Consider the following 15,722-nt stretch of genomic DNA (forward strand, 5'->3'; position numbering starts at 1 on the left):
AGCTAGGCAGTCCACATAATTTAGGATTTTCTCTCTTGTGGTCTGTCATAACGTGATAAAAGCAGTCTTTACTACTATATACAGTGGTGTTCAAAATAATAACAGTGTAATGTGACTAACCAGAACATCTCAGGTTTTAGTATATTTTTTCTTGTTACATGCCAAACACGTTGGATTGGAGTTTCAGGTGAATTGTTCAGAAATGTTTAGGGGTTAACTAACATTTTAACTGATAGGTAATTTAGGGAAGGAAAATCATTGACGAATGTCCCTGTTTTTCATTCAGAAATGATCTCAATTTTTCGATGCACATTTTGTAACCTGAATATTGTTGTCCAGTATGAAAAGTCTAACTGCACATTTTGGATCACAGTGTCAAACTATCTCATGTGGTTGCTTTAGTGATAGCAGATGAACCTTATTTTCTGCACTGTTGCGAGAAATGTGAAAATAGAAGGCTCTAAAAAGCCTCTTAAAAAACCATAATCCAACAGAACACCATTGGTGTGCTGCTGAATCATCTCGGCTAATGCAGTCCTGCATATAAACTTGAAGATAATGTCACAAGCTCTTTTCATTATTATGCTAATCCCTACAGTTCTTGGATCCAAAATAAGTCGACGAAGGTTGCTCAATACAGTTCGACCGATTCTAAAGTCAGGATGCTGCTTTAGTATCGTATTTCTCGCACTACAAGGCCTACCAGATTATAAGTGGTCCCCACCGAAAAAAGTATTTTTGATTTGTAAGACACCCTGGAATATAAGGTGCATGGAATTTAAACTTCAGTAAGAGCTACATACATTATACATTTGATTAAAACCCAATATTTGCAGGGAAAATGTGAAAATTAAAACTCAATGTTATAAATCTAACAATATGTTCCATTCTCAACAGCAAGCTCCTTATGTCTGACATTAGTTGAACAATCAGATACAATTTTCTTTTTGACAGCTCCATCTGTGGTGTCTGAATGTAAACCATGTTAGAAGACTGGATGCACTGCAGCATTTTCTGGGTTTGTCTTCTTCATAAATGGCTAATCAGTTGAACTCTCCCCGGGCCTTCTTGCTGTCACGGCAAGCAAGCCATGTCATGAAACTCGTGCATACGTACTTACATATACCACAAAATTTACAGTGTGTGCCTGCAGACAATTTATCTGGTTGCATGGCCCAGTTACATGTATTAGTTACTATCATCAAACGGTGTCAATTTCCACATTATTCTAAATCAGTATATGCCAATATAGGCTTTCTTTACCACTATATGGAAGGTGGGAAGAAATCCTGTTCAGTGGGATTAAGTGAAAATGTTGCAGTTCCAATGTAAAAGTTTAGAGCCCTTTTTTCAAACTCTGCCGAATACTGTCTTCTCCTGTTTTCAAATGGATAATTTGTGACCATATTTTTAACTCATTTTTCACGTAAAATACAAAAATAATCCTTGAAATTATAGAAATAATTTCATTTTTCACATTTTAAGAATTATTTTTTTGTACAAGGGAAAATTAAAGATTTTGCCAGTATTTTTTCTCATGAATGTGCTAAGAATGCCCAATTGAAAAAGCCTGTACAGGAAGCAACAAAGGGGGAGCGAGGGTGGTTGGAGAGTGATTTCATGCTCATGCTCACAGTTTTTCAGTTATTGTAGCATGAAAATGCTGAAAATTTAAAAATGACTGTTTCAAATAGGAGTCCAATGCCTGGCCAAACCCTGAAAAGTATTTAAAAAAAAAAGAGTTTGTCGGAGCACATTTAAGACATGCACTTACTTGCACGCGCTACACAAGTAGCTTGACAAAAGCTGCGATGATGCCAAAAGATGGCGTCAGTGAGTAAACATTTTTTAGGATGCATCTTTAAAGTTCAGTCGCAGCAGAGCGTGCGCTAATGACTGATTTACAACACCTGGTATTCCCAGACTGTCTCTCATTCAAGTACTTACCAGGCTGGACCCTCCTTAGTTCCCTGAGATCAGGAGTTCTTAGAGTGGTATGGCCGTAAACAGGTCTGGACTAAGGGAAATATAATAATACAAATTGACTAAAATTAGTTTTAAAAATTGTGATTTTTTTTTTCTTGTTAATTATAGTACCTGTACTTGAAGAAAAAATCAATACATATAATACAAATAAGACAATGTGTAAAAATAGTAACGTAAGAACAATGGAAATTAGCCTGATCGGACCTGTTTCCCTCATTGAGACCATATTTTAACTAATGATTTTCAAGAATGATTTTTTTTTTAATGGAACATTAAAAAAAATAAAAATAAAAAGCAGCTGGCAGGTATCGGCTGGCTAAGCGGAATGCGGCTTCGGCTTTTGCCAAGGCAAAAACTCGGGCATGGGAGGAGTTTGGCGAGGCCATGGAAGCCAACTTCCGAACGGCTTCGAGGAAATTCTGGTCCACAATTTGGCGTCTTAAGGGGGGAAGCGGTGTGCCATCGACACTGTGTATAGTGCCGATGGGGCGCTGCTGACCTCGACCCGGGACGTTGTGAATCGGTGGGCGGAGTACTTAGAAGACTTCCTCAATCCCACCAACACGTCTTCCTCTGGGGAAGCAGAGACTCTGAGTTTGGCTCTCGTATCACTGTGGTTGAAGTCACCGAGGTGGTCAAAAAGCTCCTCGGTGGCAGGGCCCCAGGGGTCAATGAGATCCGCCCGGAGTTCATTAAGGCTCTGGTTGTTGTGGGCGTGTCATGGTTGACATGCCTCTGCAAGGTCCTTAAGGGTGATCTTCACCTCTTGCTGGAGCGATTTGCAGCAGAGTGTGAAGCGGCCGGGATGAGGATCAGCACCTCTAAGTTCGAGACCATGGTACTCAGCCGGAAAAGGGTGGCATGCTCCCTCCGGGTTGGAGATGAGATCTTGCCCCAAGTGGAGGGGTTCAAGTATCTTGGGGTCTTGTTCACGAGTGAGGGTAGGATGGAACGGGAGATCGACAGACGGGTGGGTGCAGCGTCTTCCGTCATTCGTCCGTCGTGTTTTAGAGGGAGCTGAGCCGAAAGTCAAAGCTTTCGATTTACCGGTCGATCTACGTTCCTACTCTCACCTATGGTCATGAACTTTGGGTTATGACCGAAAGAACACGATCCTGGATACAAGTGGCCGAAATGAGTTTCCTCCGCAGAGTGTCTGGGTTTTCCCTTAGGGCCCGGTCACACAGCCTTTCACGGGCGTATCGAGGCTGAATCACGGCCAGAAATTTCTGCCTGTGAAGCAGACGCTGTTGGACGCTTTGAAATCGCCATACAGACGAGATACAGCCGTGCTTTACACGCGGTCGGAAATTTACACGCGGTTGGCCGCCCGAAAAAGTTTTGCGCTGCTCAAAACTTTAGACCACGTGTAACCGCGGGCAGCACACGTGGTACACACGAGGTAATGACGCGGTACAGACACAGAACGACGTGCTACGGCCGCGGCCAGGGCGTGGTTACACGCGGGTAGGACACGAAATTTTAGCGGGTAATCGCAGGTGGAGCACGGTCATAGCACGTTTGTTCTGCGCCTGTATCGCGGTGTTATCACGTGAATTAGCGTGTGTAACGCGTGTGACGGTCAAACGCCTTTCTCCGCGTATATACAGCGCGATTTGCCGAGCACACGTCAGTTGTGCTCGAGACGTCAAGGGGTGAACATGGATCCCCGTCACCGTAGTGACCTCGTCTTAATCCATTTTTATTTCTTGACATTTCATTTCATTTCATAATAAGATAATAAAATAAAAATGAAAAACTATTACAATAATAACATATTGGCTTCTTCGGTGCCATAGCTTGAAATCTTGATCTTCACGGGACTGTGTCTTGAGCGGTTATGATTTCTACAGCCCGGTGTTGTGCCGAGAAATGCATCCCTGCCGAGATTTGCATCCCCTCGCTACTATAACCACTTTTACTTTGTTTTATCTCACTTTTATATCATTTTTCGAGAATGTGATGGCGAAGATATAACCAAAACCACTTCGACTTGCTTTTGTTGGGAATGTATACAATTTAAACCATTCTGTCTTTGTATTTGTTGTGAATGTAATCCAACGGTAATGCACACCGTATATAAAGCACTTTTGAGAACTGTTATGCACTCTACCATAAAGCTTATTATGCTGAAATAAGCTTTATGGTAGAGTGCATAACAGTTTCAATACGAGCGATTTGAATAGATAGATAGATAGATAGATAGATAGATAGATACTTTATTCATCCCCGAAGGGAAATTCACTTTTCCAGCAGCATCCCTAAGCTGAGAACAATCGAAAATAACTGAGAACAATCGAAAATAACACGGGAGCTGCTGGAGTGGCTGCCATTCGTGACGGCGCCGGAGAAACGATTCAATTTGAATCATGTACAAACAAACAAACAATTGAATCATGTACAAGAAAAGGGCAAAATAAACATGTTACCTGCTCAAAAGCGATTTATTTACGGTGTGCATTACCGTTCGATTACATTCACAACAATTACAAAGACGGAACGGTTTAAGTTGTATTACATTCCCAACAAATGCAAGACAAAGTGGTTTTGGTTATATGTCCGCTATTACATTCCTGAAAAGTGATATAAAAGTGAGATAAAACCAGGTCAAAGTGGTTATAGTAGCCATGGGATGCAAATCTCGCCAGGGATGCATTTCTTGGCACAACACCGGCTCGGCAGCTTTTATACCTGTGGTCCACACGCGGATATGACGCGATGAGGAAGCGGAACAGTCGCCGGCGTCTGTTTTGCGGGCATACCACCGATGAACAGCGGGTTGGACAATTTTGCGCATTTTCCATCGCGGGCAAAAACCACGAGCAAAAAAAAAAAATCGCAAAATTTTACCCGCGATACAGACGCAAACGGCTGTGTGACCGGGCCCTTAGAGATAAAGTGAGAAGCTCAATCATCCGGGAGGGACTCAGTGTAGAGCCACTGCTCCTCCGCATTGAGAGGAGCCAGTTGATGGGGCTTGAGCATCTGATAAGGATGCCTCCTAGACGCCTCCCTCGGGAGGTGTTTTGGGTATGTCCAACCGGCAGGAGCTGAAGAGACTGTCTCTCGGCTGGCTAGGGAATGCCTCGGGATCCCGTCGGATGAGCTGGAGTAGGTGGTTGGGGATAGGGACATCTGGGCTTCCTTGTTAAGGCTGCTGCCCCCGCGACCCTACCCCGGATAAGCGAAAGATAATGGATGGATGGATAGATTAATGGAACATAACAAAATATAAATAGGAAAATTGTTACAATAAATATAAAAATAAACACATTTTGTATATGTATATATATATATATATATATATATATATATATATATATATATATATATATATATATATATATATAAAATGTACATATAAAATGTATATGTATACACAGTGGCTTGCGAAACTATTTGGCCCCCTTGAACTTTGTTACCTTTTGCCACATTTTAGACTTTAAACATCAAGATATAAAACTGTATTTTTTTTGTGAAGCATCAACATTAAGTGGGACACAATCATGAAGTAGAACAAACTTTATTGGATATTTTAAACTGTTTTAACGAATAAAAAACAAAAAAGTGGGTGTGTATGATTATTCATTTGAATTATTTATTTATTAACATTTGCTCCTCATTCATACTCTCCATGTGTCCAAACCAACCGAGTACTCTCTTATCCACACGCTTGCACAGTTCCACTACTACTCCAGTTCTGTCTTTCACAATTTCATTTCTCAATCTATCCAATCTTGTCACTCCTAACATACTCCTCAAACACTTCATCTCAAAAACATGTAATTTCCTTCTAAATTCTGCCCTCAGGCTCCAAGTCTCTGCACCATACAACACAGTTGGCACAATCACACTCTCAAACAGTCCTCTCTAAACATCCATACTCACACTGATGTTGCTTCCTTGATTTACTCTGTGCAATACCTCGCACTCCATTCCACCATTTGCAGCCACATCACAACCCAAATACCTAAAGCTTTCAACTTCTCCCAGCACCTGTCCATGCACCCTCTTTCTAAAGCCATGCCCACTCCACGTAAACACACCTTACTCTTCCCAACATTCATACATAAATTCTAACGTCTATCACACACTCTTCCAAACTCTATTACCAACCTTCTCAATGTTTCCTCAGAAATAGGATATATATATTCTGAGGATATATATATATATATATATATATATATATATATATATATATATATATATATATATATATATATATATTTATTTATTTAAAAAATGGGAGCCAAGTCCCCCCAGTGGGTGGTGGCTAAAGTCAAGAACACATTCACATTTTTTTTACTTTTTCTGGGAGATTAATACGTCGCTCAACCCAACTGATGTATTGCAACACCTTGTTGGGAGTCATTAGGTGACAAACCCCCTAATTCCAACCCCTAATACCGAGCGCCAAGCAGGGAGGCAATTGATACCAATGTTGTAAGTCTTAGGTATGACCCAGCCGAGGCTCGAACCAGTCTCGGGGCGGGTACCCTACCCCAAAGGTTGATGATTATAAGCGAAACATTTCGTCAGATTTTCACACATTGGGTTTATGTAAGGCCCCTTCTGCCCCCAACCCCCAAAATACTCCAGTGAGAAAATGAGTGTTGAGCGTCATTGTCTTAGCTCATTAGATAGGCCCTACATTGAATTTCTTTGCTCTTGATTAATTTATGGTTCCATTTGTAATCACAACGACTGATTCCCTTGGCAGCACTTTCTTTTGTGCACATTGCCAAGCGGGCAAATCGATAGCTGATAGATTGACTATTTACGTCATTGGTTTTCTCTCATTTTCCCCGCAGGCACATCAATGGACCTCAGATCAATCACTTCATTGACATGACTCTGAGGAGGTGACTGCAAGGACAGTTGCGGACAGAGGAACACAAATCAGATTACCAGGGTGCTTGTTGTTGCAAATTAATTGAATGCGATAGTGTAGCGTGAATTATATACACGTTTCCCAAAATTGACTGACAGGGCGGACATAAAGATTTTATTTCAATTTACAGAAGTCAGGGACTTAAAAAAAGACACATCGTCTTTCTCCACATGCCCAAATTACATTTGCATTGCATTTTTGCCTTTCCTAAAATAAATATTTTTGCAATTGTCTTAGCTATAAGGTAAAAAAAAAAAAACTACAGTACAGGACTATAGTTAGATTCAGGGGTTTTCAATGGCAGTTTTGATTTTACAGAGCTCTTATCAATGTAATCAAGTAGGTTTTTTCATTAAATTGTCTTTATTCTCTTTAATATCTATGTTGTGAAACATTGTATGAACATGTATTAAAGAATTTAAAAATAAATAGATAAAACACTGTCAGGAATAAAAAGCCAGGAAAAAATATAACGTTGTGCTAGAGACTGGCCAAGTTACAATAATAGTGCAATGTTTGTGAATGCATTGGGAGTGCATCGTAACTATAGTGCATGAAGAAAAGTGCAATAACATTTAGCAGAAAAAAGAAAAAATAAGTACATTTTTTGCAGGTGGACCCAAGTGAAGGGAACGCAGGAACTGAGGCAGGGGTACTTAAAATAAGGAAAGCATTTTTTAACAAAACCAGGGACACAGTACCAAATAAACAAGGGGCCAAAAACGATTGACGTGTTGAAACAAAATCAAACCTCACAAAGTCCAAATCAGAAACTACGATCAAAACGAGAAATAGAAAATGCAAGGAACAAAATAATAAACTAATACATAGGCACTAAACTACTAACAAAATGTCCAAACAAGAAACCCTAAACAAAAGAAAACAAACCTGGCATGGCAGTGGAAATGCAAGGCACAAAGTAATAAGCAAAAAAAAGTGGGGCAAAACAACTAACAAAATGTCCAAATCAGAAACAGGAAACAATAATAGTGGGAATAAATATGAGTTGACGACATATGCTGCCCAAAATGTCACATGGGTCAGGACAATTAGTGATTAGACAAAAATGTGCCCTGTTTCAAATCCAGTTGGCGCCATTTGTTGGATGGTGGGGGAACAGATCTTTAGATCATAAGCCCAAAAAATAAAGATTTACTAATCTGTACCTTTAATGTCATACTCTGCACCCTCAATTTAGTGAATTATATCTACTGTTAGGTAAATTTTAACCAATTTTCTAATTTATGGTAATGTGCAATGCACATGTTCCAAAAGGCACATCAGCATTAGAAAGTAGCTTTGGTACACCAAGAATTGTAAGAGTTGTAATGTTTTTTACTGTGGCGTGCAAACTTTTTTTCTTCATATGTGTTTTTTTTCTTCCGACGTGCTGAATTAGGTACAAGATCAACTAATTGCCGGATCAACCTCGCATCTGGAATTTCTTGTATCTCGAATGATTTTTCCCCAAAAGAAATAACTGAAAACCAATTAATCCATTCCTCGCCTCCCAAAATCATCTGAATTAATCCTAAATAGCTATATAACACATTCCTGATCACTAAAACCACATTCAAATAGTACATGAGCATAAAAACACAGTAATGAGAGAAATAAGGTGAAAGTAACATAATACTGTGAAATGTGAGTTTATTATGAGCACTTACCATGGAAGCCACTAAAAGGTGTACCTGTGGTGGTACAGGAGTGAGGGAGAGAAGTGCAGTAGGACTGAGAGTGCACAAGGGAGCACAATTGAAGAAAAGGAAACAACAACACTAGGGGCACTGGATCAGGTATAGCAGGAGACATGCTGGCAGAGAACAGTCTCCAACGCTCGGTCCCCTGGTGGTATCGTCTGGAAATTCTCGTAACTTGCATTTGATCTCAGGTCAGGCAACGTTTTTACCCGAAATACATCTTGTATCTCATTTTTTTTCCATAGTAGTATGTATTTTCCCATTCAGAATTATGTTGACAATTGATTGTACCAGACAACGGCAGCTCTTGTTGCCTACCTTTCTTATCCATCACCTGGTTTCCATAGTATCTGATAAAAGCCAAGATTGCATCACTTGAAGTCCCAGGAGACGTTATTATGAAAGATGGGGTTGTTTTTGAACGCCTAAGATGCGCACCTTGGAGGTCCAACATCCTAATTGTTCCCTGCAGAGAGAAGGGACGAAGGACAAATATTTCGCCTGCACATAGGGATTTCATTATTAGTAGGTGCTCTCCATCTTCTACTTGTGGCTTTCTATCAGATGTTCATAACTGTATTTTGTGGAGTCTGGTGCAAATTTTGAGTATTTCATTATTTTAACTTTTTTTCATCAACAATGACTTCTGTAACCTAGTGTTTTTATGATGGTTTTTCATGGAATTAGTATTTTAGAATGTGACCTGAAAAAAAAATCATGTATTTTTCGAAAGTCCCACTCCAATGGTGGCATGTAGCCCATTAAATTCATTTTTTGCCATTTCACAGTGTGGCTGTTTTCACATTTGCTATTGAGAGAGTATGACTTTACAGTCGCTTAGGGCTCAATTAATGACCACTCACAGTAAAGGTAAGATCGGGTCTAAAAAAAAAAAAAAAAACGCCAAACCCTAACAGGCCCTCGGGTAAAAAGCACGAATCAGCCCTAACCCAACAGATGAATTTGATTTGAGGTACTAAGCCCAAAGTAAACCTGAATTTATACATTTTATCTGTAAGGAGGAAGGATGATTTTGGCTGTCTCCGACAACAACCAAAACAAAAGTCGGGCCAGATTCGGGGCTAGGCCCAAGATCTTATCTCTAAATCACCGCTTTGCGCTGCTGGTCAGATTTAATGATATCTACAGTAGACAGCAAGTAGCAAAACGGCCGCTGCCTGAGATCATATTTAGAATTGTCCTTATTGTCATTGAAAACAACATAGTGAAATTGGTTTACAATATGATGAAACAATTGTTGGCCTGGAAATTGATGCGCGCCACCAAGTTTCAACTTGCCCAAGACGCACCACAGGAAATGATGCCCCCACAACCCTAGTGGCTAAGGGATCCACCTAACTCCAGGATAAACACACGATAAAGCCTTAAAAGACAAACTGAGGTTAAAAAATGTTGAGATAAATATTAACAATGTAGTACTTGGAGACTGGCCTATATTGTAAGTTGTAACAAAGGTGCAATAAAAAACTGTGTTCAAAAATTAGTGCAATGAAAAATAATGAATTAACATTTAGAAGGAACACAATTAATAAGTCAATTTCCCAGTCTTAAGTGCTTGAATGAAAACAATCACACATTCTACCACAACATTATTGATTAAAATGTATCATTTAGACTCGTGGGGCATTACAAAGTTTTTTTTCCAAGGGGATTCATTCATTAACTTCTGTTTTCTCCTCCTTGATCTGCTACCTTATCGTGGTGGAGGAGTTTGTGTGTCCCAATGATCCTAGGAGCTATGTTGTCGGGGGCTTTAAGCCCCTGGTAGGGTCACCCATGGCAAACAGGTCCTAGGTGAGTGGCCAGACAAAACGCAGATCAGAAGACCCCTAATGATGAGAGAAAACTTTGGTCCTCGATTTCCCTCGCCCGGACGCGGGTTACCGGGGCCCCCTTCTGGAGCCAGGCCTGGAGGTGGGGTCCGCTGGCGAGCGCCTGGTGGCCGGACCCTTACCCACGGGGGCCGGCCGGGCACAGCCCGAAGGGACGACGTGGGACCCTCTTCCCATGGGCTCACCACCTGTAGGAGGGGCCAAAGGGGTCGGGTGCGCAGAGAGCTGGGTAGCAGCCAAGGGAGGGGTCCTTGGCGCGACGATCCCCGGCTACAGAAACTGGCTTTTGGGACATGGAACGTTACCTCTCTGGCAGGGAAGGAGCCCGAGTTGGTGCGTGAGGTTGAGAAATTCCGACTAGATATAGTCGGACTCACCTCTACGCACGGCTTGGGCTCTGGTACCAGTCCTCTCGAGAGGGGTTGGACTCTCTTCCACTCTGGAGTTGCCCGTGGTGAGAGGCGCAGAGCCGGTGTGGGCATATTAATTGCTCCACGGCTCGGCGCCTGTACGTTGGGGTTCACCCCGGTAGACGAGAGGGTAGCCTCCCTCCGCCTTCGGGTGGGGGGACGGGTCCTGACTGTTGTTTGTGCTTATGCACCAAATAGCAGTTCGGAGTACCCAACCTTCTTGGGGTCCTTAGAGGGTGTGCTTGAGAGCGCGCCCCCTGGGGACTCCCTCGTACTGCTGGGAGACTTCAACGCTCACGTGGGCAATGACAGTGAGACCTGGAAGGGCGTGATTGGGAAGAACGGCCCCCCTGACCTGAACCCGAGTGGTGTTTCGTTATTGGACTTCTGTGCTCGTCATGGTCTGTCCATAATGAACACCATTTTCAGACATAAGGGTGTCCATATGTGCACTTGGCACCAGGACACCCTAGGCCGTAGTTCGATGATCGACTTTGTCATCGTTTCGTCGGACCTGCGGCCGCATGTTCTGGACACTCGGGTGAAGAGAGGGGCGGAGCTGTCAACTGATCACCACCTGGTGGTGAGTTGGCTTCGATGGTGGGGGAAGATGCCGGCCCGACCCGGCAGACCCAAGCGTGTTGTGAGGGTCTGTTGGGAACGGCTGGCAGAATCTCCTGTCAGAAGAAGTTTCAATTCACAACTCCGGCAGAACTTCGCCCATGTCCCGAGGGAGGCGGGGGACATTGAGTCCGAGTGGACCATGTTCCGCGCCTCCATTGTCGAGGCGGCTGATCGGAGCTGTGGCCGCAAGGTAGTCGGTGCCTGCCGCGGTGGCAACCCTCAGACCCGTTGGTGGTCACCGGCGGTGAGGGATGCCGTCAAGCTGAAGAAGGAGTCTTATCGGGCCTTCCTGGCCTGTGGGACTCTGGAAGCAGCTGGCAGGTATCGGCTGGCCAAGCGGAATGCGGCTTTGGCGGTTGCCGAGGCAAAAACTCGGGCATGGGAGGAGTTTGGCGAGGCCATGGAAGCCGACTTCCGAACGGCTTCGAGGAAATTCTGGTCCACCATCCGACGTCTTAGGGGGAGGAAGCGGTGTGCCATCGACACTGTGTATAGTGCCGATGGGGCGCTGCTGACCTCGACCCGGGACGTTGTGAATCGGTGGGCGGAGTACTTCGAAGACCTCCTCAATTCCACCGGCACGTCTTCCTCTGGGGAAGCAGAGCCTGAGGACTCTGGGTTGGGCTCTCGTATCACTGGGGTTGAAGTCACCGAGGTTGTCAAAAAACTCCTCGGTGGCAGGGCCCCGGGGGTCGATGAGATCCGCCCAGACTTCATTAAGGCTCTGGATGTTGTGGGCGTGTCATGGTTGACGCGCCTCTGCAACATCGCGTGGACATCGGGGACAGTGCCTCTGGACTGGCAGACTGGGGTGGTGGTTCCCGTCTTTAAGAAGGGGGACCGGAGAGTGTGTTCCAACTACAGGGGAATCACACTTCTCAGCCTCCCTGGTAAGGTCTATTCAGGGGTACTGGAGAGGAGGGTCCGCCAGGAAGTCGAATCTCGGATTCAGGAGGAACAGTGTGGTTTTCGTCCTGGCCGTGGAACACTGGACCAGCTCTATACACTCTTCAGGGTCTTTGAGGGTGCATGGGAATTTGCCTGTCCGGTCTACATGTGTTTTGTGGACTTGGAGAAGGCATTCGACCGTGTTCCTCGGGAGGCCCTGTGGGGGGTGCTTCGGGAGTATGGGGTACCGCACAGTCTTATCCGGGCTGTGCGGTCCCTGTATGCCCGGTGCCAGAGTCTGGTCCGCATTGCCGGCAATAAGTCGGATTCGTTCCCGGTGAGGGTTGGGCTCCGCCAGGGCTGCCCTTTGTCACCGATTCTGTTCATAACTTTTATGGACAGAATTTCTAGGTGCAGCCTTGGCGGGGATGGAGTCCGGTTTGGGGGCCTCAGCATTGCGTCACTGCTTTTTGCAGATGACGTGGTGCTGTTGGCTTCCTCAGCCCGTGATCTTCAGCTCTCGCTGGAGCGATTCGCAACCGAGTGTGAAGCGGCCGGGATGGGGATCAGCACCTCCAAGTCCGAGGCCATGGTTCTCAGTCGGAAAAGGGTGGTATGCTCCCTCCGTGTCGGGGAGGAGGTCTTGCCCCAAGTGGAGGAGTTCAAGTATCTTGGGGTCTTGTTCACGAGTGAGGGTAGGATGGAACGGGAGATCGACAGACGGGTCGGTGCAGCGTCTGCCGTCATTCGGACCCTGTACCGGTCTGTCGTGGTGAAGAGGGAGCTGAGCCGAAAGGCAAAGCTCTCGATCTACCAGTCCATCTACGTTCCTACCCTCACCTATGGTCATGAACTTTGGGTCATGACCGAAAGAACTCGATCCCGGATACAAGCGGCCGAAATGAGTTTCCTCCGCAGGGTGGCTGGGTTCTCCCTTAGAGATAGGGTGAGAAGCTCAGTCATCCGGGAGGGACTCGGAGTAGAGCCACTGCTCCTCCGCGTTGAGAGGAGCCAGTTGAGGTGGCTCGGGCATCTAATAAGGATGCCTCCTGGACGCCTCCCTCGGGAGGTGTTCCGGGCATGTCCCACCGGCAGGAGGCCCCGGGGGCGGCCCAGGACACGTTGGAGAGACTATGTCTCTCGGCTGGCTTGGGAACGCCTCGGGGTCCCGTCGGATGAGCTGGAGGAAGTGGCTGGGGATAGGGACGTCTGGGCTTCCCTTTTAACGCTGCTGCCTCCGCGACCCGACCTCGGATAAGCGGAAGACAATGGATGGATGGATGAACTTCTGTTTTTTTGGGAATAGTAAAAAGAGTTATCAGTTTACTATTGCACTGATTGGACAATACTTTTGTTTAAACATTCCGTTTGTCTTTTAGCATATGATGTGTATTTTTTGATGTTTGAAAACAATTTTCTGTAAAAATACAGTAATCCCCGTTTTGGCATGTGTTGCATTCCATAGAACCTCCTGCAATAGCCAAAACCCGGTAAATAGAAATTTTTATTTATTTATTTATTACTCAAGAACAAACCCAGTTTACCGGCTTAAGTATTTTCTTTAACTGATAACATTTATAGCGTAAAGTACTCTTTTTTTTCTTTCTTTACATACAAACAAGCTCTGTACTGTTAAATTATCCATCCTTACAATATTGTCCGCTTAACCAGGGTTATGTCGCCAGGTCAGCAGTCTTAGTAGGGGGGCCCAGACTTTCCTTTCCAGAGCCACTTCATCCAGCTGCTCCATTGAGATTCCGAGGCATCCCCAGGACAGCCTAAAGACCTAGTCACTCCAGCATATCCTGGGTCTTCCCCAGGGCCTCCTGCCGATGGGACCTGCCCGGAACACCTTTGGGGGAAGCGTCCCAGAGGCATCCTTATTAGCTGCCCGAGCCACCTCAACTTGTTACGCTCAATGCGTAGGAGCAGCGACTCCACACTATGTCCCTCTCTGATGACTGAGCTTCTCACCTTGTCTCTAAGGGTGAGCCTAGCCACCCTGCGGAGGAAACTCATTTCAGATGTTCGGAATCATGATCATAGATACAAGATTAAAAGTGTTTATTGTCATATGCACAGTAAAGTACCTCGATTCCCTGCACAATGAAATTATTTGCTGTCCACACAGTTGCCACCGAATTAAATAAATAAATAAATCAAATAATATTACGGATATCAAAAGAGATCGTCACCTTCACACTGACGGAACGGTTCAGGGTCTGTATGACGACAGACGATGCGCCGACCTGTCTGTCAATCTACCGTTCCGTCCTACCATCACTTGTGAACAAGATACCATACAATATACCTAAACACTGCTTGAGGCAGAATCTCATCCCCGACCCGGAAAGAGCATGTCCCCCTTTTCCGGCAAAGAATCATGGCTAAATTATCATTTAAAAAAATCTTGCTGTTTTACTGCACAACTGTATGGATTAAAAACACAATCCACTGAACCTTACATGATACTTTGCTGTCTTTATGTGGATGTTATGAAAAGTTGTATTTACTGTTTCTATTGTACGGAAATAATTTATTTTTCCATTATCAAACATTTTTGAAAAAGTGCCAGGGACCCACTAAGAACCCCCAAATACCTCTATTTTGCTCCAGAGAAGGTTTAGCATGTGAAGTCCAGATTTTGTTGGCGATAGAAAGCATCTTCCTCTGTTTATCCAAAGAGAATGGAGAACACAAAGCAGCAAAATTGTCCAGTAAACCGTGATACAGAAAGGGTCACTGTATACCTATGAAGTAATTTTTTGCTTAGGTTTGCTACCTTGCATGAGGTGTAATATGACCCCAGGTAATGGAATGAGAGATTACCATAGCCATTTGTTGCAGTTATCTGTTTTGTTGGGAAAAACCCTCAACATAACATTGGAATGGCTGTAAAATGTGTTTTTGCTTTATCAGTTTTCAGCACTCTTCCCCGAGTCAAACTACTTGTTATCAGACTACATTGTGTGTCTGATCAAATGGCTGATTACTGCAATGAGGCAATCTGTCACTCTCATTTACACAAATGATACGCTCCCACTCTGATTGCTGCTCCAGTGCATTAATGCCCGAGCAAATGTCTCTGGCACTCAAGCCTACGACGCCTAATTCGATCTGCGTGCACACTTCCACACAAATAAACCCACGCTGGGAATTCTATTCTACCCAGCAATATGCACACTGTGGTATTTATCGCCTATTCGGGTGTATGATTATACAGTTTTAGTTGGTGTGCAGCAGAAAAGAGAACCCTTGTGTGTGTGTGTGTGTGTATTTGTTATTGTAGCGATGCTTCTCGGCTGACTTTACTGATTATTTGTGTGATGAGAGTTGTGTAAAGAGGAGGTGATAGGAGGGTTTAAAGATC

The sequence above is a fragment of the Urocampus carinirostris genome, chromosome 4, assembly GCF_059441175.1.
Source record: "Urocampus carinirostris isolate Australia breed hairy pipefish chromosome 4, RoL_Ucar_1.0, whole genome shotgun sequence".
Lineage (NCBI taxonomy): Eukaryota > Metazoa > Chordata > Actinopteri > Syngnathiformes > Syngnathidae > Urocampus > Urocampus carinirostris.